Source organism: Ursus maritimus, unplaced genomic scaffold (assembly GCF_017311325.1).
Source record: "Ursus maritimus isolate PB19 unplaced genomic scaffold, ASM1731132v1 scaffold_15, whole genome shotgun sequence".
NCBI lineage: Eukaryota > Metazoa > Chordata > Mammalia > Carnivora > Ursidae > Ursus > Ursus maritimus.
The window spans coordinates 28,801,819-28,825,292 of NW_024423897.1; the positions used below are offsets into that span (position 1 = coordinate 28,801,819).

General features: G+C 35.8%; 1 protein-coding gene and 1 non-coding gene across 2 annotated transcripts in view; both read left to right on the plus strand.

The window, feature by feature from the left end:
* Positions 1 to 23,474, plus strand: part of HCN1 (hyperpolarization activated cyclic nucleotide gated potassium channel 1) — a 373,578-nt gene that overhangs the window by 238,700 nt on the left and 111,404 nt on the right. The gene's annotated exons all lie outside the window — the stretch shown is intronic.
* On the plus strand, positions 5,161 to 5,265 carry LOC121102790. Its single transcript, XR_005834913.1, has one exon. It is a non-coding gene; the product is annotated as a U6 spliceosomal RNA (small nuclear RNA).

Here is a 23,474-nt window from a genome sequence, read left to right on the forward strand (position 1 = left end):
AGGGGTGGATCTAGAGGATATAATGCTAAGTGAAATAAGTTGGTTAGAGAAAGACATGATTTCACTTATATGCAGAATTTAAGAAACAAAACAAACAAAGGAAAAAGACAAAAAATAGACTCTTAAATATAGAGAACAAACTTGTAGTTGCAAGAGGGGAGGTGAATGGGGGGATGGGTGAATTAGGTGAAGGAGAGAAAGAGTACACTTACCATGATGAGAACTGAATAATGTATAGAGCTATTGAATCATTATATTGTATACCTGAAACTAACATAACACTGTATGTTAACTATACTTGAATGAATTTTTTAAAATAATTTTAAAAAATCAAAAGAGGATTGTTTACCAAGTTGTGAGTGGGATATTGGTGACCACAAAGGATAGCAGGGTGCCCAGGGCTAGTTATCACAGAACTGCCACCAACACAAAAAGTCAGAAAGGGGGGTCTTATAGATGGGCTGCATTGACAGGAGTAGTTACCTTTAACAGAAAACAGCCAACGCACTCTCTTCAAACTGAAAGCTCAAAAACTAACTACATTCTCGTTCTTCCCTTGCATCTATGTCAGGTGATTGAATCTAACTGGAAGTCAGAGGCAAGGGATCCTGTTAACTGTAATCTACAAGGGTCAGTTTCCTGGGTAAAGAGCAGGGTAGAGAAGGGTGAAGAACAGACATGGAGGGGAAGATTTCCAATATGATAGCTTATTCTGAGGTCTCCAATAGAAACACTTGCTCACTTACTCAAATATCTTAGGGGACTTCTGGCTCTTGATTGCTCCAACATCCTAGTTCCCAGCACTCCTTTGGGTTCCTGGTTAGCATGCTGATGTTCACTTCTTCCTTTCTCATTCCCCATGATTTGAAGGTATTAGCCTCTCACATAAGGTACTGATTTCTTGCATCCAAAGTGCCTGTCATTAACTACTTGCAAGTAGTGGATAAACATCCCCTTGGTAAACTGTTCCAGTGTTTCCATGAGACTCTCCCATCCTAGTACCTATGACTTGGTTCTTTTGGGATATGAAATAATAGTTTATAATCCTTTACATTTGTCCAACAAAGGAAGCTTGTATAGTGTCACAGTGTGCCACACTATCAGCTCCCCGAAACAAGGCACATAATATTTGATACTTTTAAGCAAGCCCAGTCTGACACAATATGATATATATCATAAATTCCTATCATGTCGAAGAAGATAACTGGCAAAAACATAAATTCTTCATCATTAAATGCTTCCCGATACAAAAGGATATATATGCAAAAGGAGCACAAGCACACCAGTATTTACTTCCTAATACTCTGTGGTGAAGATAAGTCATGCCAATGTAATGTGCAGTTTGTGCTTTGGTAGTACTCCTGGGTTGGATTATGTCAATGGCATAGAGAATGAGGTATAGATCTCCAAATTATAATAAAGTACTTTTACGGAAAGGTATTAGAACTTTCTATAGGCAGACTGCCTTGATTTTATAACTCCTGTTCAAAGAAGCAATTCCCAGATGGCTTTTGTCTGTAAGCATAGTATTTGCTTCCATTTCCACAATTGTGTTTGCTTTCTGTTCCCACATCTGTGTTAATCTCAGGACCCAGCTGTTGACAGTTATATTGATTTATCAGCATCAGAGTCTAACTGGAAACTTACTATTTTTTTCCTCATGGGCTTGCCAGCCTAAGCATATGACCTTTTCCTACTATAATGCCATTTAGAAAAGATCAGATTGCTTGGTTTTGAAAGCTGCTTGCAAAACAATATTAAATAGATTAGAAGTCCATTAATGCTATCAGCATTATTTTTTAGCTCAGGCAACCTCTGTGATAGGTGATTGCCCTCATTTTATATATGCATAAATATTATATAATATAAATTTAATGATATATTAAAATAGGTAGAAACACGTATAAACAGGCAAACATGTTTAATCTTTATGTTTGCATATCATTTAATGAATATGTTTTCTCACCTTATGTTGCTTATATTTTAGCAGAGTATATTATGATCACTTTTTCTTTGATCATTCTAAATATGACAAGATGGGATTAAAAGATAAATAAAAAATGTGGTTTTATTTATTCATAAAATCAATTCTCAGACCTATTTTTTTCCCCTAAGGTGTAATTCACATGAAACTGCCTCTTTAGAATTTTGGGATACCCACTTTCCCATATGTAAACTTGTGTGGTGATAATTCTATATGTTGTTCTAATAAGAGACATTCCATGCCTGTCTCCAACCTTGTCAACCTTACTTTGTAAAAATATATACCTCAGTATATTTAGATTTTGTGCTTTTTTCCTTAATGTTTGTCCAGTGGTCTAAATGAGATTTTGAAATCTGCCCGACAGTTGTTGTTTCTCTTGCTTTTGGTTTCTTTTCAGGGAGGTGTTTGGAGGATTGAAATTTTCCACCATGAAGTCATACACCTTTAGCATGACCTTGATTTTTTTTTTCTCTGCACTAATGAGACCCTGGGTAGCTCTTATTTAAAGAAACTGCTTTTGTCTGCTTGGCCATATTAAATTGATCATAGCTGACTATGTGTAACCTATTGTTTCATTTATTTACATTTTGAGTACATTCAAAAGGCCTTGAGAAAAATTCTTTGTTTTGGATGTCATGATTAAGAAGATTATACTGTAGTCACCTGCTGGAGGCAATGACCTTGTATTTATTTTAGCAACGAGAAACTGGTTATAACACGATCACTTTCCCTGCAATAGCTATGGCATGACGAAACAGCAGTTTAAAGGTCAAATAGTACAGGACCTAGTAAACACAAACTATAAGATTCTGTCCTTAACTCTGACCTTCACCTAACTTAGTACCAAATACTGATTTAAAAAATGGCTTCTCTGATAATTGCTGTGTGATTTTTCCAGATAATAAAATATTGCAGAAACGTTTACATTAAGATAGTCAGAAAAGTTAATTATTGGTGGCAATGTGGGGTTTTTTTTTAGAGATTTTTTATTTATTTATGTGACAGAGAGACAGCCAGCGAGAGGGAACACAGCAGCGGAGTGGGAGAGGAAGAAGCAGGCTCCCAGCGGAGGAGCCCGATGTGGGACTCGATCCCGGAATGCCGGGATCACGCCCTGAGCGGAAGGCAGACGCTTAACGACTGCGCTACCCAGGCGTCCCTGGTGGCAATGTGTTTAATACTAAATTATGAGTAGCAGCTTAATGACTCAGGCCATCCTTCAAAAGTAGTCAATTCTCTAATATTTAATGCCTGACGCTGCACTAAGAGAAAACCGCATTTGGATGTTCTCATTACCTACTGAGTTTTGAGTCCTACACAATGTTAACTAGTTCAGGGTTGTTGGCAAAGCACACTCAAACTTTATTATATTTAAATGTGTTCTCTGTTATTTGGTCCCTACGTGGGTTATGATTCTGGGAAGCCCAGGAAATTCTGCAATTTGGCAACACAGGGTTTTGGATTGACGCTATCCTTTCTAATGAGTTGGGGGTGGTGAGGAATAGTAAGAAAAGTATGTCCCCTACTCACCAAGGATTCATGACTTACTCTAATACGGAGAAACCTCTACCACTTTTATTCTCAATCCTAAAGAGAACATTGGAGTATCTTGAGAATAATCATATTTGATTGATTATATTTCAGAAAGCAAAAATCATGTTTTTCGTTGTTTTGTTTTCATACACACAAGAATCATGGGAAGTTAAATAAGAGCACCATATAAATAAAATGCACATTTATATATGGGACACGCAGACTCGCCTCACAAGACCTCTAAGAACTATTTTCACTAGGCTAGTCACATTTCCACATGTGATCACGGACCACATTTTTTACCTCCAATGTCACTGTTAGATTTGTCATCGTCATTTAAAGGAACCAACGCAACTTCTGTTAGGTTGTTGTCAGTTGATGTATATTGGGTATGTGTTCCATCTTTGGTTCCTGACGAAAATATGTAAATGACGATATTTGCGTTATTAGAGTGGTGTTTCAAATTTAACTCTCAGCACTTTGAGTCCAGAAAAGCATAAGTGTATCATTGTGAAAGGACATTTGCCTTCCTTGCAGGAGAAAACAAGTGAGGAGAAAACTATATGAAAGCATGTCTGAAAATTAGCAGGGATGCCAATCCCCTGATAAGGCACTCATGAAGGAAAGCATACCTAATAAATTTGAAATATTTTATATTATTTCAATTTTAAAATTAGTATTTAGATACATGATGAGTTATTTATACCATCTGCTATACAGATATCAATGAGAGAATAGTTGATCAAACTGCTAAGGACATCTGTTCCATTTTATTAAAATTAAAGTTCATATTTCACAGTGGAAATACCCTGAACTTTAATGAGAGATCCTGGTTCTTTGTAGTTCAAAGGAAGGTACTGCCTTTTCTACTTCCAACACAATTCAATGTAACTATGGTAATATTATAGAACAGACTACTACTCAAATATTGTTATTCTCAGTTAAATATTTTTCCTAGATTTCATTAATATCAGTCCCTACAGGATGTTTGTGATACAAAGACTTAGGATATGGTCCCTGCTTTTAGGGAGCTTTGGTTATACTGCTGAAGACAAACAAATAAGCAGACAGTACAATGATAAATGGACGTGTAAGTCCTGGGGCTACATAGGTGAGAAGCTGGACCCAGCTGGGAGGGCTGACTCGGAGGGAAGGGATGAAGGTGGATATTTGCGAATGTTACAAAGTGATTTGCATCTTGAAAGGCTAGCTGAAATGGCCAGACAGAGAGGAAGGAGGTCAGAATGCATATTGAGTAAGAGAAAGCTACTTATGTAAAGGCACGGAGGAGAATGAATTGTCTTGTTTGGGGAACTGCAAGTAATTCGAGGTGGCTAGAGCAGTCTCGGCTTTTGTTTAGGAGTTACAAGAAAAGAGTGTTGCTGAAGGGCCAGGGAGGGGCTGTATGGTGACCAGTTTGTTGTGATTCTCTTAGTAGGTTTGACTTACTCTTGATGCTATGAGGAAACTAAGCATGGAGGTGGCTAGGTTGACTTGTCGCTGGCTATTCCAAAGAACAGACTGGAAAGGAATTAAAGTAGAGGAGGTAAAGTGTAATTTGTGCTACAATTTGTAGTAATCCAGACAAGAAAAATGCCAGAAAGGTAAAGTGTTTTTCATTGGGATAAAGAAAAGAAGCTCTAGTGCTCACTTTGGGAAAAACACATAGTAAAATTGGAACTATACAGAGATTAGCATGGTCCCTGCACAAGGATGACACGCAAATGTGTGAAGTATTCCTTATATTTTTGTAACTATGTGGGCTGGTGGATGTTAACTATGGTTTTGTGGCGATCACTTTGCAATATTGCTTTATATATATATATATATATAATATATATATATTATATATATATATAATCATTGTTTTACATCTTAATACATTATATGTCAATTATATCTCAATAAAACTGGCAGAAAAAGGAGCTCAATTTGTCTATTCAAAAGAGAAATAAACAATGAAAATAAACCCTATACAGCTTTAGAAATAAAAGAGCAGAATCAAAGTCCAAGGATGGTGAAAGAACAAAAGTATCAGTTTAATATTAACCACTGCTTATAAGATGATAGGATCTTACAGTAGGATATTATTGAGTTATAACATATTTTTGATCACAGAAGTGTAAGTTGGCTTTTAAAAACCTGGGAAGGGAAACAACTGGCCTCAAAGTAATTAAGGGTCACAATCAAGGAAGAAGTGCCCTGAATATAGGCATGGTTATTATGGATGCGAAGTCATTTTCCATATTATAAACCTGTGATAATAAAAATAACCAAAAGCAGGGCCTCAACCCAGTGATACTTGTTAAAACACAAAATTCAAATGAGTGAATTTGAAGATCTGATAGGCTTTATTAAATGATTCACATATCGGCAGCATCCCACCTCCAAGCAGAGGGGAACTCCAAGGAGTTATACAAAATGGAAGATTTTTACTGGAAAGAGGGTGGGGCAAGAAAGTGATTAGCAAAAGAAAAGGATTGTTACAGACAAGGTTGCTTTCCCTGAGGGGAAGTGGAGGGGATCTTATCGTGCAAATTACTTCATCCACCTTTGGAGAACAGACAGAGCCCCTGCCAGACTCATTGGAGCCCATCAGAATATTCCTGGCTAAAACTGCATTTCTGGGGGAGCCTGAAACTGCAATTAAACTAGGTATTGAGCCCAGATTTGAGAATTTGGCCTAAATGACACCATTTTGCTTCTGTGGTTTTCTTTTTAACACACTGTAAGATGTCCTGAAGTGAAGTACTGGGCAGGGAATGAGAGCATAGATGCAATGTAAAGGAGGAGACAATAGAAGGATTCTTTTCAGTGGTTGTTATTTGCGTGCGTTTGTTGGTTGTTTTGTGTTAAATAGGTACTTTCCAGACTGCTAGTCTGGGAAATATTTAGGTAGTAACGTAGAAGCAGCTACTGCTTAGATGCTCTTCTGCCTGGATGCTTGGGGTTTGTTCAGTGGAGGGAAGGGGAAGTATGACATGGAATCATTTAAGTGATACCAACTGAGATGGGGGTGTTCAGGGACAATAGGGCTTATTGATGGTAAATTCAGGTTAGATGAATTTAGTTTGGACACAGAGTTTGGCACATCTGTTTAAAGCCAAGGAGGGGACATCCTAGTAGACAGGATTAGAAGTCAGGAGAGTGGTCTGTTTTATTTTGATGAATCATACTCAACTCTGTTCACCTAAGTAACTGAAAGTAAACTAGATTTGTTCAGGGTTTGTTGCTTGTTTTATGTGAAGGAGCAGCATAGAAGAGGGAGATGAGATTAACAAATAATTAAATTCTTGATTGGAGTGAGACCGGTCATAGCTCACTCAATAGTGACTAAGAATATATAAAAAACATCTATCTCAGTCAAATGAATGGCATCAGAACCCGTGTGATGCCTTCAGATTTGTATTTTGATGGGATAACAATGGTCCTTTGGTTATGAAGGTTTGTTTTTTTGAACTTCTTTTACTTTTCCAGTGGTCCATTTTATTAACATTCAGAGTCTACTACAAGGTTCAGTTATTTATCTTAAATTTTGAAGACAACGTGTTGGGCTTTGAGGTACTTTAATCCTTTTCGGTTTAGCTTTAATCCCTTGTATTCTATGTTCATAGGGATATTTTTGGTCATTTAGCTTCCTGAAAGAAAGAACTTTCCACAAATCTATTTTATTAAGATTTATTCCAAAGGGTAGATTATTGCCTTTGAAAATGCCTTAGTTCACTACCTAATTTATCTTTTAAAATGTCTTAGTGTGTTGTAAAGTATTGTTTTATTCCTATGTAGGTAATGCCATCAAGATCACTACTTTAACCCAATTTTCCTGCCCCTTCTTACTCTTGTGATTATATTACCATTCCAAATACTAAATAGTCTTCTCCTTTTTTTCTACCTCTGAAATTTCTCTACTTAAACTTTGTCGAAAACACCCACCCATTTTAGTTATGAAATTTGCTCCTATATGGTGTAGCTTACAAACTATGGAGAAAATACAAAACAAGAATCAAATATGAATTCTTTAAGTTGGCATGTATAATTAGGATTCTCAGACAACCATGTCATTATCCATGTGTAGCACTGACTAATAATATTAACAGTAATACTGTCATTTATATTTTAATGGCACCTGTTGGCTTACAAAGAATATCAATATATTTTACCTTTTCTGGTAAAGCTGCCCTCTATTTCAAGAGTGTTGATTCAAGTAAATTTATAGAAATACCTAAAATTAAAAGATTTTTAATTTTTTCTTCCTTCCTTATTTTTTATCTTTCTGTCTTACTTTAATACTCGCCCTACCCCCTTGCTTGGATTGTACCTTCATCATAAATGATAAATGCTCTAGGATCTAGTCTTTTGTGTGTTACTCATTTTCTATTTGAAGTTTCTATAGCCCTTGCTATTCCTCATATGGAGACATATGTATCTGATTTTTCATCTAGAAGCCCAGCCTTCTACAGTGACTCCCCACTAACCAACATGCCACCTCACTATAACAGAATAGAGGATAAAAAGAATCTTTGAGTGATTCCATTTTAACCACATAATATACTTCCAATGATAGCCAAAGGTAAGCCATGGACATATCAAAGCAAGGGTAATCTCCCTATACCCCATCTTATGTGTACCTAATACACATTTACTCCCATCCTATCTTCTTTCATTTGAAAGATCCTATCTCTCATATTTCCCTTTAACTTTATGGCATTCAATCCTTATCCTTCCTTAAAGAATTTGTCTTGGGATGCTCTTCATGCTCTGTTCACACTGTGCTCGTCTACGCTCATACAATTCTAGCGTCTTGGGAATCAATCCTGAAACCATTGGGGCCAGCCAAGGAACCTGTAGATCATGGCAAGAGGATATTTGAATAGTGACTTAGAAGTAATGTGCAAGCATTTAAATCATAACCTTCCAGAATTTGTGACATTGATTTCCTTACCTAACACAGAAAGACTCAAGGGATTTCTAGCCTCTTAGAAGAAGATATGGGAGCAATTTTTGAGTACGCCATTCTTTGTCTCCATTCTGATTGGAAAATTGGGTACTGTTCTCCCAAACCTCATCTACAGTGTGATCGAAGTTGTCTCACTGAGGCTTACTGCTGCATCTGTCTCCACTGTCCAGAGAACCTGGTATCACAATGCTACCAGGGACAGCTCACAGATTGTACAGGAGGGAGGCTGCTATGCTACACATTTTCTAGGCAAGCCTGGGGTAGAAATACACATATACCCACACGCAAATACAATAGATGATTTTGTTAACTTATGTCGCTAGTGCCTAAGGAAACGTGAAGATGAAAGACTATTGACTCATTGGAGCAGATTAATCATTTTAGAACTAGCTGGGGAAAATTGAGCATGAGTCATGGAAGCGATGCACAAGAGAAATCATTAAGCCTTGAATGTTTACCTCTTCTCTCTGAGCAGTCCCTACTGACGGAGAAATGCATGCTGTTAATTGTTAAGACATTCTCTTGCTTTGCCAGTAAGCCATAGTTGTTTCGTGCCACATCAGAGGAAGTTAAGGAAGACGTATATATATGTCTGGAGATGTTCCTTATAGTCTATCAGTTTGTGGAAAATTTAGCATTTTGCCTGAGTCTTCTACAGGAATTGTACTAAGCAGTGTGCTCTTCTTAGGAATTACTAATTATTATGCCTCACAGCCAAAGTGGTCAGAACTGTGGGAGGTGTTGGCATTAGGTAATATAACTGGAAATAAGAATTCTACCAAAGTACTCAGGGATACTCCAGGTTTGGTAGCATCTGCCTTTTTATGGTCATATTTTTTAACATGCATAAACAGACTATAAATTGCTTTTCTAAAAGTGAACTAACCTCCGTTTTCCTCTCGATGCCGTAAGAAAATAGATAGAATATACTCATTAGCATGATTTCAAATGGAGTCCACTAAAGTTCAAAGGGAACCTGGTTTGCATTAATATGTTCTTTGGGTAGTAATATCATGGTTAAACATGGGACAATTGTCCATATAGTTTTATTCTGACTTTAAAGAATTGAAAGCTCATCAGAAATGGGTATTATGTCTGAATCACCATTTTCCTAGTCTTCTTATAAGTTGGTAGAATCAAAAGCTAGAAGAAGAGAAAAAAAGAGAGAGAAAATAAAACATTGTTACAAATTTTTTTCTTTCTGTTTTAGAGTTTGTTTACTTATAGATTTCCAAGTCAGTCTATATCTGAATTCAGAGATACGGCTGAAACAAGATAGTCTAAGCCTTGAAAATCAATCAGTCAATTTCTGTTCTCTCTCTCCCTCTCTCTCATTTCACACACACATACACACACTCACACTCAAATGTAATGTGAATGGAGAATTGATTTATCAGAGACAACTGAGACTCCAGGGATTTAACCTTTTTAAATACTAGTAAAAAGCATATTTGGTTTGATTCTATTGATTAAGAAGTTGCTTTTTGCCTCTGTTAAGTACTATTTGGTATCTGAATTTTCTGTGAAGTTGTACATGAGATCAGAGAGTCCACACTTTATAAAACTTCCATTTGTATAAGGCTTATATGGATTTACGGAGTCAAAGCAGAATATTCTCTCAGAGCAGTAACTCTGACACAGAAGCCTTACATACTAAGAATACACTGAGTACATATCATAGGATAAGAGCTTAAGTTGGAGTTAGGCTTCTAAAAATAACTATGAGTGCTCAATCTTTCTGCTTTTTGCACAGCGGAGGATTTCCTAGGCTTATCCTGTTAGATTGCATAATCAACACACCAAGTTCTAGCATTGCTTATAACTGAAGACTTTATTTGTTTGTCTGCAGTTTAAGGTCATGCCTTTAGAATTAAGTAACATGTGCTGTTGCTGATTTGTGTAGTTACTATTTGGCTATAAATAAGAAGATGAATGTAAAAGCATTTTTCTTTTTTCTTTCCTTTTTTTTTTTTTTTTTTACTTGGACAGTCCAAGCTGCACCTACTACAAACACACACGAATGGGACTGTGGTTGAAGCGGCAGGTTCCGTGTTCTATGTTCTGCAACTGCCACAGAAACTTATGCTCCCCACACTGAAATTCACCTTTTCTGATTTGGAGCAAAGCCATTTTTATGGATTGAATTGTGCCCCCCAAAAAGATATGTTGAAGTTATACTGCCCAAGTATCTGCCAGTGTAACCTTATTTGTAAATAGGATCTTTGCAGATGCTAAGATGAGATCATTAGAGTGGGCCTTAATCCAGCATGACTGTTGTCCTTACAAGAAGAGGAAAACACCGTGTGACGACAGAGGCACAGATGGGAGCGATATAGCCATAAGCCCAGGAGTGCCAATAATTACAGCCTCCACCAGAAGTTGGAAGAAGCAAAGGAAGTTCGGCTGACTTTGATATCAAAGTTTTAGGCTACAGAACAATGAGAGAATACATTTCTTTGGCTTAAAAAAAGAAAGTATCTCTCTAAATTATAGGATAGTTTTAACTGGTATCGTTTATCTTTTAAACTTGTGATTGAAATAACTTTAGCATAGGGAAATAGTTTTCTATAAAATTTAATTAGCCACTGACTTCATAAGCATGCATTTTTCTGAAATAGATAACTCTATGGCAGTGTTGCTCAATACAGATCATAGTGGATCATCATTTTACCCGGATAGAATGTAGTAATAATTTGACTTGTAATATCACTTTCTAAATGGAGATGGTTTAACCCCAAGCCATGGTTGATTTTTTTTTCCTTTTAAATACCCATATGTGAGCAGAGTACAGGATAGCAATTACTAAGCAATTACAGCTTAAATTACATCTGCAGTCGGCAGCTCAGAGACCCAATGAGAAGATACTACTCTTATCATGAGGCCATAGGCAAGTTAATGAAACTCTGAACTTCATCCTCCTCAGTAAAATGAAGATAATAAAGGCTGTTCTAGCAACCACAAGGCTGCTGTGATAATCACCAGGTCAAGTTAGATTCTTATTGTAAGAGATCTATATAAACCATATTCAAAGTTTTTGTTGGTGTTTCGATTATTATAGTGACTATGCCAAGCTAACGGAAGCAATACTTGCAAGCATATAAAGATGTGCAGGCTTTTTTGTTTTTCAATCCTTAGGCAAACTGGGTGAGACCATGGGCAAGTAACAATATTTTCTTTGAAATATATTGTTCCTTGCATATTAGATTAAAATAGAGTTGGATAGTCTGAATACAGTTATTTATGTGTGTATTTAGTTAGTTGGTTATTTTAATCATAAAATTAGTGATATTCTTAAAACTCCATTTACCCATAAAAAGTATAGCCTAAAGTTTTGCCCGGATCTCATACAATTCCCACTTTTTATGAATCTATGGATATGTCAGTCTACCATAGGGGAAAAATGTTTAATGGGTCAACTCTTTTATTTTATTTCACTGTCCCTTCTTAACTCTGGTGGCCGAGCCCTAGCCCAGTAGCAAATCAAGGTAGGAAAAGAAAAAACAGAGAAATTTTTCATACCATCCTGTCACTACATAGATACATTAAATGTTAAGGGCAGATTCTACCATTACTAGGGTGGGATTTCAGAATCTGTTACAAGTGAGAGCTTCACTTTTGGAATAGTGGAAAAGCTAGTTTTAACCTCAACATTAATAACAATTTACTAAGTAAGTTTCTTGTCAGCTTACACATCTCTTTTCTATATGGTTTAAAATTCTCTATAGTTTAATTATGCTGATCTCTGAACATCAGATTTTAATCAAATTCTTCATGATGTGTATGTTTGTAAAGAGATTAGAATTGTACCTGGCAGTAGAAAGTGCTATCAGCAAGTTATTAAATGAAAACACACACATGTACACATACTATTAATAAATTTAGACCCTCATTTAGAGAACTAACACCGTATTATGTATCAGCCCTTTTATATACAGCCACTTTATGTATCAGCCTTTTATATAATGCCTCTCATTTAATCTTCATAAGAAGTACAGATTCTTTTTTTTTTTTAAATATTTTATTTATTTATTTGACAGAGAGAGACACAGCGAGAGAGGGAACACAAGCAGGGGGAGTGGGAGAGGAAGAAGCAGGCTCCCAGCGGAGGAGCCTGACATGGGGCTCGATCCCAGAACGCCAGGATCACACCCTGAGCTGAAGGCAGATGCTTAAGGAGTGCGCCACCCAGGCGCCCCAAGAAGTACAGATTCTTTATACATTACACCATCTGTCATACAATTGACATATATGAAGATTATCTAGGACGAAAAATCCAATGCTTTATCTTTCATATGGGAGCAAACATTTACATAAACCAAAAAATGCATGTGTAATAATTTATGTTCTAATAATTTTTAAAAAGATTTATTTATTTATTTTAGAGAGAGAGAAAGAGAGTTCGGAGGAGAGAGAGAGGGGGAGAGAGTCTCACGCAGGCTCTGCACTGAGTGTGGAGCCTGTCTCTGGGCTCCATCTCACCGCCCTGAGATCACAATCTGAGCTAAAACCAAGAGTCAGACACTTAACTGACTGGGCCACCCAGGCACCCCTTATGTTCTAATTATTAACACCAACCACCCAAGGGCTACACTCAAGCTGAAAAACTTCTTATTCTTTTATGTCCCAGGTGGGACATAAAGGGCTACACTCAAGCTGAAAAACTCCTACTTCTGTCCCAGGTGGCTGCTTTCCTTATTAAGAGCAGAAGTTTGAACCTAGCAAAAAAGGATTACAGTTCTTTGTTTTACTTCAATTTTGCTTTAATTTTAGCAGTTTTTAACACTACCAATATGCTAAAACCTCTAATTAGCAGAGTTAAACAACTTGAGAATGCCATCAAAAGAGATGATCTACTAATTTGAAAATCATTGGTGCAGAGTTGCTTTCCTAAAACCCATACAATGAATTTAAAAGTGTGTATTAAATAATAGCACTGGGGAGAAATGACATCACTCCTTATGTTACTTTGGCCAGGTGTTAGCGAACGCACACAGCGTCATTTAATGGTTCAGATGGAACCTGCCTCTCTGCCTCATGTCCAGACCTTGGAGGATTAAGCCTCAGGCAAGGACCTCCTCCCAGAAGACTCTTCCTATTTAGATACTAGGGTAGCTTATGCCATCCCAGGCTTTGGGGAGAGGAGGAAAGGAAGAAACCCTTTGAGCGTTCTTGGCCAATAGGAAATTATTGAAATGAAGTATGACTCTATGACCCAAACATCTTTATTGACCTCAAACTCTCGAGGGGATTTTCCCTCAGGGGTTTTCTTTGATGAAAACCTGAGATAATTTTTCCTCTAAATTCCCTTAAGGTGTAGTTGAGGTTCCCTTTTGCTAGTTGAGATGAAAACATATATTTTAGAGAATTTCTGTGCTATGGTTATGTTCTTAAAATGCTTGAAAATTCTGCATTAGAGTTATGAATTTTACTTATATAAATGGTTAGGAAATATGTCACTATGATCTTCAAAATGGAGACGGTTTATACCGTAGTTCAGACAGAACTGTGATTGAATTTCAGCTTTGGCACTGACAAGTGTGTGGCTTTGAGCAAGTTTCTTAATTTTTCTAAGCTTGCGTTGCTTACCTGTAAGAACAATATGGGGTTTCAAGAATTTTATGAGGAACAATGAGTTGATATAATAGTACCTTGCAAGGAGTAAAGTACTCAGTGTTTGCTAATCTCTTACATTGTTCCTTTATATTTATGCATATATATAAAATGTGTTTACTGATTTTTATATGTGCTAAAATATGTAAAGTATATTTACTTATATTCACTTGTACAAACAAGCAATAAAAATATTTTGTTCAAAGCACTAATTATTGAAAAATCACACTTAAAATCTTGAAATATCTGATTTGGGGCCTTTCTATAAGAAGTATTAATGAACTCTCAGTCTAAAAAATTGGGCTAACAGACCCACCAAATTAAAAAATAACTTGCTGATATGTTTAATTTTTATTTTATTCTATTTTATTTATTTATTTTTTAAAGAAAGCACAAGTGGGGAGGGGAATTAGTAAGGGAGGAGAGAGAATCTTAAGCGGCGCAGAGCCCCATGTGGGACTTGGTCTCCCAACCCTGAGATCATGACCTGAGCCAAAATCAAGAGTAGAATGCTCAGCTGACTGAGCCACTCAGGCTCCCAATGTTTAATTTTTATTTTAAAATAATGCAGCCAATGTTAAAAGAAATATGAGAAAAAATATCCAAGATCTCAAGCATCATTAAATTTTAATTTATAAATCTACTTAACGCAGATTTTGTATTTTATCATCATTATTGAAGCAGGAAAATATACACTTAGAATTTGAGGGATTAATTTGACCAGGGAACAAGTCTAGAACTTAAAATAACCAAACATCATTCTTTTTATGGCAATAGTAATCTTCTTATGCAGTAATTTTATATTTTATTGCTGAAAACTATTTGAACTCTTCTATAAGGCAAAAGGATAGATGTCAGAGGTACAAATGTTTGTAAGCAGTTCAAAACAGTACAAATAAGAAAAATAAATACATTTCTCCAACTTAAAAATATATGTAATTGTATATTATTTTTTAAAGTGTTATTTCTAGAAATCATGGTGTTTAAGTTTTTTGGAGATAATGCTATCAAGAATACAAATATGTGTTTCAAGAATTCAAGAACTTCTGCTGTGTGAATTGAAGGGAAATAACACATTACTTACTAATACATTTAAAAATATAGTGCTAATGTTACAGAACAAGGTGCTTGTTCTGTAGTGCTTGTTACAGAACAAGGCTGACAACTTTTGAAATCAAAGCACAGTGTTGATAGGCTCTCTTTCTTCTTGCCTAAAGTGACATTAATGTTTGCTCTCAACGCATATCTATACCGGGGGGAAAGGCTACATCATATATTTTTTTAGGAAATATTCTTTCTTGCTATCTGCATTTTGACTTTACACACATTATAACTGTTGGTCTTTTCCCTGAGTCTCCTTAGGAATTGCATGAACTGTTTCTACTGAACAATTCAGTTTAGGATGGCCTCATTGAATTGATCTCCGCTTGTCTTCCTACTGACATTATCATTTACTATGATCTGTAGCAAAAAGTCACAATGTTTAATTCAACTAAGATGTTTCTTAATGTTTCTGTTTGTAATAAACAAATCCAGTAATTCTAGGGGACATACTTCAAAGAACAAAAATGCTCAAATGAATACTTAAAAACAATTATAATTCTGTTTCAATCACTAATCAGTAGAAAGCTTGCTCCCAGTATCTATCCATTGTTACCATACCTCAGCGCTGTGAAACTGATGAAAAACAACAGTTTATTACCCTGACTCCAGTCTCTTATATGCTGATTAAGTAAAACCATGGCATGTTCAAGTGAACTTGCACTTTGGATTTGGTGACCTGTTATGCTATACTTCGTGTGACTTCAGGAAGATTATGCTCAGCTATATTCCTTGTCTTAAGAACTTCTCAATGTATCTTTCTATCTGATTGGCATTGCTGTAACTGGTGTAAATAATAAGTTTTTTCAGTGGTTGAAGAAGTAAATTGTAACTGATCAAAATTTGATATTTTAGCTGTTGATGCTTCTATTTCTGAGTCAAGCTCTGTATCTCCAATTTTGCTAAGATTTTAGCAAAATCTTAACATATTCATACTTGTGTTTGATTTCAAATGATAAAGAAGATGCATTCAGGTATTCAATAATGGAATATTTTGGCCTTCTAAATTAACAAAATTTTAGTTCATAGGAAAGATGATGGACCGGAGAAACTTTTGTTCCTGTGGCAGAATATACTAAGTGGCTTAGTTTGAGTTTGAATGTCCTAAGTCAGGAGGCCTAGGACACTCTAGAATAAACATTTCTTTCTTTGCCATAGCCCTTCACCCTGATCCAAATTAAGTAACAACATAAACGGTGTGTCAAACAAATGCTTAGAAAATAAGTTAAACTTGGAATATAAACATAATTTTTTTCAGTATGAAATTTCCCAAATGGAATAATTAAATTTACTTATATATATATTCCTAATTAGGCTCAATGTTTTCCTCAAAAAAATAATTAATTTCATTGATGCCTCAGTGAAGTGATGAATTAAATGGACGAACACTTCGAATAATAATAAAAAAAAAATTAATCAGGGGTGCCTGGGTGGCTTAGTGGGTTAAGCATCTGCCTTTGGCTCAGGTCATGATCCGGGGGTCCTGGGATAGAGCCCTGTCTGAGGCTCTCTGCTCAGCAGGGAGCCTGCTTCTCCCACTCCCTCTGCCTGCTGCTCCCCCTGCTTGTGCGTGCTCTCTCTCTCTGTCAAATTAATAAATAAAATCCTTTAAAATTTTAAAAATTAATCTATAAGGAGCAATTTGTTGTTAAATCATTGTCTAAAGTGAAAACAAGAGAAACCCAGATTAAATCATAGTTAACAGGTAACTTATTTGTTTACTTTCAATAAAATTCAAGTTAAATGTAAGTTGGTAATATTTGGAACATATGGTAAAGCACGTGGAGTATATAGTCTCCCATTCATGTTATTATTATTGATGTAGACTAAAATAAAATGAGTCATTTTTTTAAAAGATAAAAGGAGAATAGCCACATAATGATAATAAATAAAAAATGATGCACGAATGAAAACATTCTTGGAACTTCACCAAACCCTATCAGATCTAGTTTTTCCTTATGTCTCCTCCTTGCCTGTCGTTACTTTGCTACATTAAATAAGGGTTGCTTGTGAGAGTTGGACTGATCAGTTGTCTTTCAGCCTTAATATTTTGCCTGAAATTATAAATATAATAAGTTTATAAAATCAAGAGCAGTGTCATATAGTAACTAATAGTATGATCTGTAAAACCAGACTGGGTTCGAAACAATGAATCTTCCACTTATAGACTTGTAACCTTGGGCAAGTCACTATGTTCTCTGCTTCAATGTTATCATTTATCAAGTGGTGAGAAGAATGATATCATGGTAAGATTGATTAATTTAATGTAATAATTGGTACTCTGAACAGTTTAGAGCCATGCATGTTTTTACCATCATACTGTTTTTCAAGGATAACCTTGAAAAATATTTTATATTTTATATTCTTAGTTTAACTTATTTTCTAAGCATTTGTTTGACACACTGTTTATGTTGTTACTTACCTTATGTGTGTATATATCACTGGGGTCAATCTACCTTTCTGGCTTGAGCTGTTGTAGCTGGGGTTGTAACAGTGGGTGGGGCTGGTGGGGAGGGGAGGAGGGGATAAAGCGGAGGGAGGTAACAGTATAAAATACCATTCCTCCACTTGGGATTCTCTCAGCAGCAGCCTCCGAATCACATGGCTGCTGCCTAAATACTGACATTCCACTGTGAGGGCTGGGGTCACCCTCGTACACACAATATGCCCAGAGGTAATTCAATGTCTAAAGAGAATGATTCTGGTCTTGTAGGTTAACAGAAAAGATCCTTACCACCTAATCAGTGTCCTCTGTAAAGAAAAGCCTAAATTGCATGAATCTTTCTAAATTTTCCATAACCCCCTGAATCATTCTACTTTCCTTTTTCTTTTACCATTTCATAAAAATCTAATATGCTACATTCTATAGACCTTATGTTCTCAAAATTATTTATTGTTCTTGTTTTATACTTTATGCTTTATGCTATTTCAGTTTTCATTTCACCTCCCTTAAACTTATAATAGCTTTTAAACTGACTTCTTTCACTAGTCATCGTTAAATCCATTCTCCACACCAGTATTTCTCAACCTCACCAAGGCTGGAAGTTTGGGCCGGATAATTCTTTGCTGTGGAGGAGCTTCTCTGTGAATTGGAGGGTATTTAGCAGCTTCAAGAGCCTCTACCCGTCAGATGTTAACAGCACTTCCTCTAGGGGCACCTGGGTGGCTCAGTCAGTTAGTGTTGGACTCTTGGTTTCAGCTCGGGTCATGATCTCAGGGTCGTGAGATGGAGCCCCATGTAGGGCTCCATGTTCAGCGTGGGGTGTGCTTGGGATTCTCTCTCTCCTTCTTCCTCTGCCCCTCCCCCTGCTCACACATGTTCATTCTCTCTCTCTCTCAAATAATAAATAAATAAATCTTTACAAAATATAGCACTTCCTCCAGTTATAAAAACCAAAGATTTAACAATGTTCCCTGGGGGACAGAATCATCCTCAGTTGAGAACCACTACTCAACAATTCTTCCTGATCAGTCTTCTTAAAGCACAGGTCAGATTTTACCATTTCCTCTTGAAAAATGTTCCATGGCTTCCCATACTGTACTGAAAAACGTTCTTACCCCTCTGATACTGGCCACCACTGTGTTTCCTAGTGTATTCCTTATTGTGTTTTGTATCCTCTCTATAGTTTAGACTGGCTGATCTTTGAGTCCGTCTATCTTCAGAGAGATAGATAGGCAAGCAGCCAGATAGGAATTTTCAGGTTTGGTGACTGTTCTCACCCATAGTTTCCCCCCAGATATCATGCCTATCCCATATCCAGAATCACGTATCCATATTTTTACCCTAAAACGGTCTTGCTCAAATTTCTTCACATTATAACTCAGTCAGGATCTCTTTTGGAAGTGAGAAGGGTCTTTGCTTTACATGCATATTAAAATAGATTATAAAGTCACTGTAATTTGAGATGATACCAGCATAGAAATAGTCAAATAGATTCATGGAACAAAATATTGAGCCCCAAAACAAACATCCAATGTATGTAGAGACAATGTAGAACAAAGGAGGCATTTTTATGTCACTGGGGAGCAGATAGTTCATTAAATGTTGTATGCAGCCTCAAGAAACAATTCTTTCAGAATGAATGATAATGTGAGCTTTGTTCCACATGCCCCCCCCAAAAAAAATTTCTTAGTTAAAAGAAGTAAATATAAGTAAATATAAAAATAACATAATCTCCAAAATATTTACATATTAATAATCTCAGATTTAGGGAGATCTTTTTAACTAATATGGAAAATTCAGCACCTCACAGGGAACTTACAGATTTATTTTCCTACATAAAATAATTAAAATGTTGGGACATCTGGGTGGCCTAGTCCGTTGAGCATCAAAATCTCAGCTCAGATTGGGTCATAATCTCGGGTCCTGAGATCACCCCATGGTGGGGCGGTTTACTTGAGGATTCTCTCTCTCCCTCTCCCTCTCCCTCTCCCTCTCCCCTGACTCACGTATGTTCTCTCTCTCTGTCTCTTTGTCTCTCTCTCTAAAATAAATAAATCTTTAAAAAATAATTAAAGTATATGGCAAATTATATCATTAAAAAATTAATAGGCAGAGAGTAGATCAGGAATAGATATTTAAAGGAAATAGTTAAAGAATTGATACCCAGTCTTCAGATATATATTACAAATTAATGAGAAAAAATTAAGAATTTCACCAGAAATGAGAAAGTCCAATTGGTTAACTAAGTATATGAAAACCTTCTCAAATTCCCTAGTCAGAGAAATGTAAATAAAAGTAATAGTGAGTTACTATTTCTCCCTAGAATAGGTGATGAAATGTATTTTTACTTGTTTTTGGAGAAGTTACAGCCTTTGAAAAAGTCTGGCAATATATTTTAAAATCAAATTGAACACTTTACTCTTTGATCCAACAAACACATTCCTGAGAATATATTTTATAAAGGTTATATATACAAAGTTGTTTATTATAGAATAGTCTGACATGGCAAAAACTGGAAAACAATAGAAAAATGGAGAATTAACTATGACATAATCAACAATGGGTTATTACATAGTTATATGGACACTAGATTATCTGGAGGAATTTTCCTGTGATAAAAGCTATACACAGAAAAGTATATGTGACATGATCCATTTTTGTAGAAAGAAAGGCCAAGATTTATGTGTGTGTTTGTGTGTGTGTGTTGTGCGTGCCTAAGGAGATAAATGAAAATGAACATAAACACACATTCTTTTTTTTTTTTTTAAGATTTTATTTATTCATTCGAGAGAGACAGAGAGACAGCCAGTGAGAGATAAACACACGTTCTTATACAAAACAGTTTGGCTGTTATCTAACTGCATTCCTTTGGGAAATTGAAACTTTCTTCTCCAGCTCCACATACTGCTTCCCCTCAAAAACAAAGGAATAAACAATACAAACAGAATTAAAGTGCAGTCTCCACTGGACACCCCATTGGACTTTTGAATTATTCCCATTATATCCAAGTCCATCAAGTTGCCTTAACTACATGACTATGCCCCCATATAAGGAAAGGAATCTTGCATTAGATTTAACAGCACGGTCAAAATTTATTTATTCATGCTTTTTCACAACAGTGTTTTCACGTAAAAATATTTAGTGTCTCCACTGAATCATGCAGTTTAGTCTAACATGATCAGTGAGACATGGCCCCAGCCCTAATGTTTGAGTAGATGCCAGGTACATGAGAAGATCATCATATTACCATGTCAAGTCACCATGACAGGGGAATTGGAGTCCTAAGGGAGCCCAGAAGAGATTGAAAGCCCGTCAGAAACAAGCCAAGCTTATTTTCTTTCTATTCATTCTTTGAATAGATCTTAAGAATTAAAGCCTTTGTTTATTTTGCAATGTGGTTTGTAATGAATTCATTTTTAGTATGTCAGTATATTACTGAATTGAATTTTAGCAATTTTAATATGTCATTTTAAATAACAGGTACATTCAAGATTTTTATAGAACACATTCCTTTGTTCATTGACTACTCCATTTCTTGTCCCTGGAACATCTAGAATTTGGGGAACTTTAGGGTTATTCGTAGAATGGTTATGTATTCTTGTGTATGAAAAAAAGTGTAAGGAATGAATTTTGCTTATTCATCAAAATGAAAACTTATGCATGGATCCATTATACTATCTGCATGGCATAATATAATATACAAATAATTTTCTTTTCTTAAAACTGAATTTCGTTTTTACGCTTGTGTGTGTGTGTGTGTGTGTGTATACACACACATACATGTATGGATGGATGGGTGGATAGATAGATTAGATAGATAGGGCAACTTTTATAAGTAACAATGAATTTCAGTTTAAGAAAATTAACTCTTCCAGCCAAATGGGGCTGGTTATTTTTTGTTCACAGCCACATGCAGTTCCAAAGTTTATGAGGTTGAGTTTTTTCACTTTATCATGTCCTATTTTTAAATCTATAAATTTGATTTTGGAAAACCCCATTAAAACATGAACAAAAAAATCTATGTATATTCAATATATTTTTAAATAACTTACAATTTTCTGATAATTTAAGAGTTCATTTGACAAAGGCAGGGATGGCTTTGTGGGCATGGGGTATGACCTTGTAGTTGCATGGGCACGCACTTCCTGAAGGACACTGTGCTTGTTATAAAGCTCAGCTATCTTGACATTCTTAATAATTTTATCTGTGAAGTTATGTTTTGTAAGCGAAGTCCGCTGGGACAGTGGGGCATGAACGTGAGTGGCAGCTCTGCACACACAGGTTCAGGCCTGTAGGCACAGTAGGCAACGCAGAAGCCAAGCACTCGGGCTGACAGCAAGGCGTGGTGCCTGTGCATGCCTCAGCAGTCTGAAATGCTGTGTCCCCAGCGTGGCTGAGCCAGAACTGGGCCAGGATACCAGTGGCCACAGCAACCCCCAAAGCAACAACAACAGCCATGACTATGAGAGTAGGAGTGACTCCCCCATGCCAGCAGGGATGGGAATCTTGGGGAGAGAGCAGCTGACTCTCAGTCCCAGGATCCCGTCCCTGCAGTATCTACACAGATATTAAATCTTCTCTCTCAATTCCAAGATAATACTCGGGGAACTCAGATGGTAAACTTTGTCAATAAATTATTACAAAATAAGGAGGATGCATGGATATTGCGATAAAGCATATCAGGGTATTATTAGAATTCTTCATAGTTTACAATGTCCAGTTTTGAAAACTCCTGCAACATTGCAAAGCAAATATCCACCAGCCTAGAAATAGATTAAAGATCATCACATTTGATGGAAAATAACACTATTTTCATATGAAACTTTAAATGAGCCAATTATTAACAAAGAAGAAAATTTTTAATTAAATTTTCCTTGTAATTGAAAATAAAGGAATAAAATACATAAATAGGCATTTTGGGTTATATGCAAATCATGAAACTGCTTTTGGTTTCTTGCACAACCTCAGTGAATTATAGGAAATGTCAGAGGAAATATTAAAATGTCAATGCATACATTTACATTCAACATTAAATTCACTATACAGTGTAAAGAATCTTTGTTGTGATGGAATTGTTCTGTATCTTCACTGTGGTGATGAATACACAAACTTATACATGTGATAAAATTGTATAAAACTAAGCGCACACAAATGAGTCCTGGCAAATTGGTAAATTATGAACGAGATCAATGGATTGTTCCCATGTCAATTTCCTGGTTGTAACATTGTACAAACTGTCAGGATGTTACTATTTGGGATGAAAGGTGCATGGGTTCTCTATTATTTCTTATCATTTGTATGTTAATCTACAGTTACCTTAAAATAAAAAGTTTAATTAAAAATCACATTCATACATGAAACTAAGCTGTATGAACAGTTAAATCTTTAAAGATTGTTCCATTAGAATCATCAGCTCCAAATGTACTAAAGTTTGTATGTTAAATCAGAAATTTATCTCAATGTTGCCACAATGTATAAAATACTCTTAATAGCCCCAGTAATAGTTGCATCAACAGAAAGATCTTTCTTAAAATTTCTCAAAAACTATCAGAAAATTTTTGTGATCTTGCATTAGCCAAAACAAATGATGTCACTTACAATTTTATAATTGAAAATGAAATTGCTAATTGTATCAATTTTGAAGACCTAAGGAATGATTTTGCAGAAAATTAAGCCAGAAAAATTATATCATCAATCAATATATCACAATAATACAGTATTTCTATTTATCATATTATATATAATCGACACAAAAATGTTATTTTTTGAAATTCATAAATTTATGTTGTTACTCATCTACCACTATTACTATTATAAGTAATAAAATATTTTTAAAGGGAAAATTT